This window comes from Rhinichthys klamathensis, unplaced genomic scaffold (assembly GCF_029890125.1).
Source record: "Rhinichthys klamathensis goyatoka isolate OS25496 unplaced genomic scaffold, OSU_Roscu_1.1 h1tg001054l_1, whole genome shotgun sequence".
Lineage (NCBI taxonomy): Eukaryota > Metazoa > Chordata > Actinopteri > Cypriniformes > Leuciscidae > Rhinichthys > Rhinichthys klamathensis.
The window spans coordinates 188,432-197,143 of NW_026607323.1; positions in this window are offsets into that span (position 1 = coordinate 188,432).

Sequence of the window (8,712 nt, forward strand, 5' to 3'; positions counted from 1 at the left end):
TTATATAGAGACACTTCCGGGGGGGAAAAAATCCTTCTTTCGAAGAACCCAATAGATCTGAACTGACCTTGTGGATGTCTGCCAAGAAGACATATTTCTGACATAGTATTTCTTTCAGTTCTTTCATGAATGGTATCTATTCTGTGTTTTCTCGCCGAGAGGAAACGTTTGAAGGGAGCGTGTGCTGATCAGCGAAAAACACATATGCATGTCTTTTATTTTTTAAAGAGACTAAAAGAATTGTCGTCGTTACAAATTAAGTCGTTAAAGCTCAAATTATGGTTTTCTCTCATTGTTTTTGAAGTTGAATGGCTTGTTTTTAGTTTAGTTCAGTTCGATTTGAGTTTTAATTTCCATTGTTTCAGTACTTTTTGTCTTATAGCTGATACATTCTCTGCTATAAACAAGGACAAGGAGTTTCTCCAAATGAAGCACACGGCATGATGCTTCTGGAGTCATTTCGAACAATAAGAGGGTTAAACAGACCGATGTTGTCATAGAAGAGCCAGAGGACGGTGAAAACCTCCACCAATCCACATAGGGCTGTTTTTGTATGTGTAAATTGGATTTAAACCGTGATTGGTCGAGGTCTTCATTATCCACCAACTATTAGTTGTCACAAAAAGTCAATGTTAAAGGAATAGATCACTCAAAAATGGTCCCATGGAACAAAAAAGGAAATGTTTAGTAGAATGTTTGATGTCAACGTCCAAAAATGACAACCAAAAAAATCATCATTAAAGAAGCCCAGATGACTTTGAAGCCATATGATAGCTTTGTGTGAGAAACTGAATTTTTTTTTTATATTTTTTTTATAGATGTGAATGTGCATATGGCTAGGGATGCACCGAAAATGAAAATTATGAGCCGAAACCAAAAATTCAGGATGCACTTGGCCCGAAAACCGAAACAAAAAATAAATATTAAAGTAATAATCAATTAATTATTCAAACTTATTAAATAATCAACACTCAGATAGCTAAACCTGAGGCAGTAGCCACAGTTTTTATATCAACTTTTTACCAACAGAATTGTTTCTACTCCAGTTTATTGGTGAAATATAAACTTTTAAACGACAATACACTGTAATAACTTGTTTTAATCAAACATACATTAAATAATCAAGACATCACTAACAGGTTAAATAAAAATCGAATGAATATGTAATACAGTGCATATATTTAGCAAAATGCTCTTCTCTATAGTTAGTTTTCTAGCTAACTAATGGCTTATGAACATTGAATAGCTTTCTGAATAGCTTTTTTAAGTGGCGTTGTAGAGTCACTGTATGTATGTTTTATTGACATCTTGCACGGTTAAAACACTGGTTGGGTGATTACATGAGAGAGGATTCATTTCAGTAAGTTGTACTGTATCTTTCAACATTTCTTCTGACGTTCACCCATGTTTATTTGCTGCTATAACCAGTAGTAAAGCAGAAGAGATGATCAGTTCACGTGTGTTTGATCTGTGATCTGTCACGCTGTATTAAAGAGCACCAAAACAACATTAATTGTTTAAATTTCGTTATAAAATCGACCGAATTTTTGCTTCATATTAAAAGTAACAAAGCACAAAGCTTTTTGCGATTATTGGATGGCAGGTACGCAACAAATATGTATTCACGCATCAAAGAAAACAGAACTGACTATAAGATTTTAGATTTAAGAAACCATATCATTACCTATTAAAATCAAGAAATGAATATCGTCAATCCAGAGCTAGTGTCCACACAGCTGACATGTTTAACTGTGTAGCTTTCGTTGTGTGAAATAGGCGTTCAACGCTGTCAAAACGTGCCATCGGAGAAGCGTTAATTAAACATCTGTTTCGGTGATTGATTTCGTCCCTCCAAAACCATTTCAGCCAGACACCAAAAATAGCTGTTTTCAGCCGCAAACTTTCAGTGCATCCCTGTATATGGCAAAAGAGTTTGACAAATAACACTTACATTTTGGCTTGTTTGTCACACAAAGCTATTGTTGGACATATATGAAAATAGTCATACAGATTTTATTTGTATTTATATTTTGCTTTTTGGAGCTTGACAGCCCTTAAAAATGATGAAGGTGCCAAAAAGGTGGTTGTGCAGCGATGCCATAAAGAACCACTTTAGATTCCTGAAAGAACCTTTTAATTAAAAGTAGTTCAATGAACTTTTGAACTATTGAACCGCACTGCAAAGAAATGTTTGTGCATTGGAACATTTCCTTGGATTTTAAAAGTTCTTCATAGAGGGCAACAATATATTTTCACTGTGTGGAAAAGACGAAGAACCTAAGAAATCTCCTCTTGTGTAGAAGAAAGTAAGTCATACGTGTTTGGACCAGCATGAAGGCCAGTTAGCCATTGGGTGAGCTATTCCTTCATGGAGCTCATGGTGATTTGCTGTTCAGTATTGGTGTGCTTGAGACGTATGCACTCATTTTGTGACATTGAGGTCCTTCTGATATTTCGGGTGATCTTAGCAGACTGCTTTTGAATGAATCTATTCCACCATTATGTTAAAATGTGACATAAAACACAGCATATATGGCACAAATCTGATTGATTTAATCAAATCTATACAATTAATTAAATGCTTATTTGATTAATTAGAACAAATGTGCGTGTGTGTTCTTAGACCCGCATGCCCACATGAAAGAGTCTGGATGTTCTGGTATGCCTGTGTGTGTGAGTGTGAGTGTGTGTGAGATACAGACAGTCTCACTGGTTAGACTCGGGTCTATTACTCCAAATGTTAATGAGGCAGCACAGTTTGAATCATTAACTGCTCGCCATGCTGTTCACAACATAAATGTATAAGAAGTGCTTTCTAATTTACTGGTTGAAGGGAGAGAAAGAAAACCTCATTATAATAAGCATAATATTTACCACATGTGCTGCTCATATACTGTATATTGCCTATTTAAGACAGTACAGAAGCCCTAAAAGGCCATGCATTATTATTTTTTCTGTCTTGCTTTGTCATGATCTTGACCTGTTTTCTCTTGGATGTCATTATACAGTATACACTCACCTAAAGGATTATTAGGAACACCATACTAATACTGTGTTTGACCCCCTTTCGCCTTCAGAACTGCCTTAATTCTACGTGGCATTGATTCAACAGGGTGCTGAAAGCATTCTTTAGAAATGTTGGCCCATATTGATAGGATAGCATCTTGCAGTTGATGGAGATTTGTGGGATGCACATCCAGGGCACGAAGCTCCCGTTCCACCACATCCCAAAGATGCTCTATTGGGTTTAGATCTGGTGACTGTGGGGGCCATTTTAGTACAGTGAACTCATTGTCATGTTCAAGAAACCAATTTGAAATGATTCGAGCTTTGTGACATGGTGCATTATCCTGCTGGAAGTAGACATCAGATGATGGGTACATGGTGGCCATAAAGGGATGGACATGGTCAGAAACAATGCTCAGGTAGGCCGTGGCATTTAAACGATGCCCAATTGGCACTAAGGGGCCTAAAGTGTGCCAAGAAAATATCCCCCACACCATTAAACCACCACCACCAGCCTGCACAGTGGTAACAAGGCACAATGGATCCCTGTTCTCATTCTGTTTATGCCAAATTCTGACTCTACCATCTGAATGTCTCAACAGAAATCGAGACTCATCAGACCAGGCAACATTTTTCCAGTCTTCAACTGTCCAATTTTGGTGAGCTCTTGCAAATTGTAGCCTCTTTTTCCTATTTGTAGTGGAGATGAGTGGTACCCGGTGGGGTCTTCTGCTGTTGTAGCCCATCCGCCTCAAGGTTGTGCGTGTTGTGGCTTCACAAATGCTTTGCTGCATACCTCGGTTGTAACGAGTGGTTATTTCACTCAAAGTTGCTCTTCTATCAGCTTGAATCAGTCGGCCCATTCTCCTCTGACCTCTAGCATCAACAAGGCATTTTCGCCCACAGGACTGCCGCATACTGGATGTTTTTCCCTTTTCACACCATTCTTTGTAAAGCCTAGAAATGGTTGTGCGTGAAAATCCCAGTAACTGAGCAGATTGTGAAATACTCAGATCGGCCCGTCTGGCACCAACAACCATGCCACACTCAAAATTGCTTAAATCACCTTTCTTTCCCATTCTGACATTCAGTTTGGAGTTCAGGAGATTGTCTTGACCAGGACCACACCCCTAAATGCATTGAAGCAACTGCCATGTGATTGGTTGATTAGATAATTGCATTAATGAGAAATTGAACAGGTGTTCCTAATAATCCTTTAGGTGAGTGTATATTGTATATGCTACCAGTTTTTGAAAGAAATTTCCACAGCCTCACATCTGTTGTTAGCAATGATAATAAGAAATGTTTCATGAGCAGCAAATCATCATATTAGAATGATTTCTGAAGGGTCGCATGACACTGAAGACTGGAGTAATGATGCTGGAAATTCAGCTTTGCATCATGAGAATAGATTACATTTTAAGATACATTCAAATAGAAAGAAGTTCTTTTAAATTGTTTTACTGTGTTTTTATTCAAGTAAATGTAGCCTTGGTGAACATAAGAGACTTCTTTCAAAAACATGAAAAATGTTTTGAGTAGGCTATTTCAATCTTTTGAACGGAAGTGTGTATGGATGAGCGTATTACCTTTTACCTTTAAACAGCTCAACTTCATTGCCATCCAACATGAGGGACTGGGACGTCTGCATGCTTAGAAGGATATTTGAAAGATCCTGATCAAATGCTTTACAGCTGACCAGAGAAATAGTGAACGATATACAGAGAAAAATAAGTAAAGATTGTGAGAAAACAAGACAGGAAACAAATAATGCATGTCCTCGTTATATCCATCCACAATGTTGTCACATAACCTCAATATTTTGCATGGTTACTTAAGCAAGAGGCATTCTGTTATTATCTCAGAATTTGGCCTAAATTTGGTTATTTTGCTTTTTCAATCCATTTTTGTGCCAATACTGTCACCAAGCATGCAGTTTTGCAAAAATAGCTATTGTCTTCAAAGAGATTTCCACAAACACTTCCTCCTGTCATTGGTCAAAAAACAGATAGCCCCACCCCAAACTCACACCATTGGTCAATCCAGTGTTGCTGTGTCGGCCTGGTTAAAATTTGTGGTTGACTTTGCTACAACACCTTTTGACTTTTTGCTTTCTCCACACTAATAGAAAGGTGAGTGCATTACGTTGTGGGATGCAGTATAGTTGTAAACATGCACATTTTTTCAAATGCAGTTGGCCATTCAGGTATTGTTGAAGATTTGCAGACTGTGCACAGTATTTACTACGGCATACTACTAATTTCTAACTCTCAGTCCCCATGTTTGTGTGTGTGTGTGTGTGTGTGTGTGTGTGTGAGAGAGAGAGAGTTTGAGTGTGTGTGAGTGTGTGAGAGACAGGGCTATCAGCAGTGTAATGGAGTGATCAAAATGTCTGGCTTCCCCAGAAAGTTCTTCTAGTGTGAAATTGACTTTGTACCTTCATCCTCCATCACACACACACTCACACACCTTGTTAACCTGCCACCTTAATATTGTTATCTCTCTCTCTCTCTCTCTCTCTGCCAATATGACCGATTCAAAATGACAATTATGTGTTTACATAAACATTCAGATATGAATACACGCCTGTGTATTTTAGTCTGTATCAGCCGTAGTTTAGATGAGATCTACAAATTGAGCAGCAGTTTTGGGCCTGTATTTGGGGTTGAGTGTGTGCAGATAAAAGCACGACTACTAACATCCACTCTGTGTCCCTACTGGCCGTTTGCCTGAATGCATCTTCTGCCGCACACCACAGCTTATCGCTCAAACACAGAAGACTCTTTTGCTCCAGTGAGCCAAACGCAGGCTTTGCTCTATTAGAGCTCTTATTTGAGACACCCAGAGACCAGAAACGTCCTGGCCCGTACTGAGCACACCAGTAGTACCCCCTAAGAAAAGCCCAACAGTCTCAAAGATGAGGTTCAATTGAGGTCGAACAAAGAACATTTGTCTTAAAAAGAAATTCACTGTAAATGGCTACATGCTACATGGTCCTTTGGACATAAAAACAAGCCATGAAAATGTTTCCAGGTCACATTCACCTTAATATCTAAGAATGAATCAACCAATCAATCAATCAATCAATCAATCAATCAATCAATCAATCAATAAATCAATCAATCAATCAATCAACCAACCAACCAACCAATCAGTCAGTCAGTCAGTCAGTCAATCAATCAACCAATCAACCAATCAATCAATCAATCAACCAATCAACAATCAACCAATCAATCAACCAATCAACTAATCTATCTATCTATCTCAATCATTCTTGTATTTCCCATTTGTGGTGAAGTATGACCCAGATGCTCCTGATTTCCTGGTTTGTGAGATTCACCAAGACAGTTAACAGTTCTTTGAGAAACTGGTAGAAGGCTCTTCTATGGCATCAGACTGTAACCCCCTTATTGGTTTTAATTGGACACTATTTTAATAGTGACTACGGTGAACACAGATCTGTGTGAGTCACGCGCATCAGGAATCTTCAGCAGGCTTACTTCTTAAATTCAGTTTCTTTCTTTGATTTTCAAAACCACATTGTGAATGCGATCAGTCATTTTCTAATTATTGCTTATTATCACATTGAAAATGTTTTATAAGACTTTTTTGACACAGAAAGAGAAGAAGTCATTAGTTTTCGCCACTCCACGGAGCGGAGGAGAGTGTCTCGGGGCCAGTAGCTGTCTCGACTGATAAACTAGAGAACATCATGTATAGCAGGAGACAGAAAGACAGAGAGATTGTGTTCATCATACCCTACAGAGTTTATCATGTTGGCAGTGATAAGAACAAATATCCATAATCTTCCTCTGGATGGAGCCCAAAAAGAAGAGAGATGTAACACAAAGAGAGGGAAGAAAACACGGACTAACAGCTATTGAGTGGGAAATGGATTTCGTTTGGATTCATTTGTCAGGCTTCAACCTAGGGAGAAAAAAAAAAAAATCACACCGCTTCCACTGTATATAACTCATATAAACTGAATGTCTGTTTATAAAAATGAAGAAAATATACAATCAGTGTTTTGTAGTGTATATATTATTATTATTATTCCTTACTTACTGCCCTATGCAAGAGAACTACAGAACTGGCGAACAGGTGCCTGAGGTCTCGCATTGATGAGGTCATTGCTCACGGTCCAATGAGGGAAGATAAAAAAATAAACATACATCTGTCATATATAAACAAAACGTTTTGTGTCTTTAAATGATCTTATTTCTTCATGTGCAGTTTTATTCTCCTAATAGATTTGTGATAGACTTGTGAAGACTGCAAAAGCAAAAAAAAGTGAGATCTCTTTCATGTCTCAGTAGTTTCTCCTAGACTGCAATAAGAGTAAATACGAGTAAACAGAGACTTTTAATCCCAGTAATCTCACATGAACAGTGTCTGCTAAAGATTTTTTAAGCATATTGAGCTTCAGTGTGTTGAAACATGCCAAATTGTGCAGACAAAATTTTTGGCCAGGCTGTCATAGAAAAAAATTATGAACACATGCAAAAACAACAAAATATAAAAAACGAATTATGTTGTTCAATCAGTTCATCGTATAAAGCGATCGAGTCTTCAGGAAATTTGGACTAAACTGGTCAGTTATGTGGAATAGTTGTATGATCTCTTTATGAACTTTTTGAAGCGTTGAAGTGGTAGTTATATGGAGGGACAGAAATCTCTCAGATTTCATTTAAAAGATCATTATTTGTGTTCGGAAGATGAACGAGTCTTACCAGTGTGGAACGACATGAAAGTGAGTAATTAATATCAATTTTTTTTCATTTTTGGGTAAACAAACCATTTAACCAAGTCTTTCCTTATATTTAAAACATTTAAAAAATAAATGTTTTCCTCATATTTTGATGGTTTAATCAAACTTGTAGGGTCATTTAAAACAAATATCTCCTCCAGACATCACCTTTGGCCACTGTATCGAATCTCAGCAAAGTCTCAACTTTACCACAGTCAGAAGAAAGAGATTTCAAGAGTTTCTCATTAAATGTATCCACAACCAAATGATCTGAGCTGCTGTCCGCATGAAGTAGGCCTGCCCTAAACCTAATTGTCTGGTTTGAGACTATTTTTATTCATCCAACCGTGTTTTAGAAGAAACAACATCTTGCAACTTCACAGAAACTTAACTGAGAACTCCATTAAGCCTCATGAGACGTGAAAGAGCGACCTCCGAGCAACAGAAATGTGCCCCTGGGGAGTTATGACAAGAAAATAAGACAGGAACTTGACAAATTAGAGTTCATGTAGAGAGGCGAACCATTTTTATCTGATAAAACCAGACGTGCACGTTCACATCATCAACCGTTCGACAGAAGCCGCCTCACCTCCATAAAGAGACATTAATCAAACAATCAGCATCTATCATAATTCCACAAGAAGAATTATCACATTAAAAAAAATATTCTCAGGCAAATCTGGCCTCTTTATTACAGTCAGCCTCCCTCCAAAAATAACCGCTGCTGCCATGGCAACAGCTGCTTCAAAGTAATAACAGTAAATAGCTTTTATTGTGACTGTTTTGAATGGGCAGTTTGCGGGAGGCAATTTTAAGCCAAGCAACAATTATTCTCAGATAATAAGATTTGGCCAGCGGAGGACTGGACACACACTAGTCTGCATGGTGTTTCTTGTGTTTATTGCTCTCTCTCTCTCTCTCTCTCTCTCTCTCTCTCTCTCTCTCTCTCTCTCTCTCTC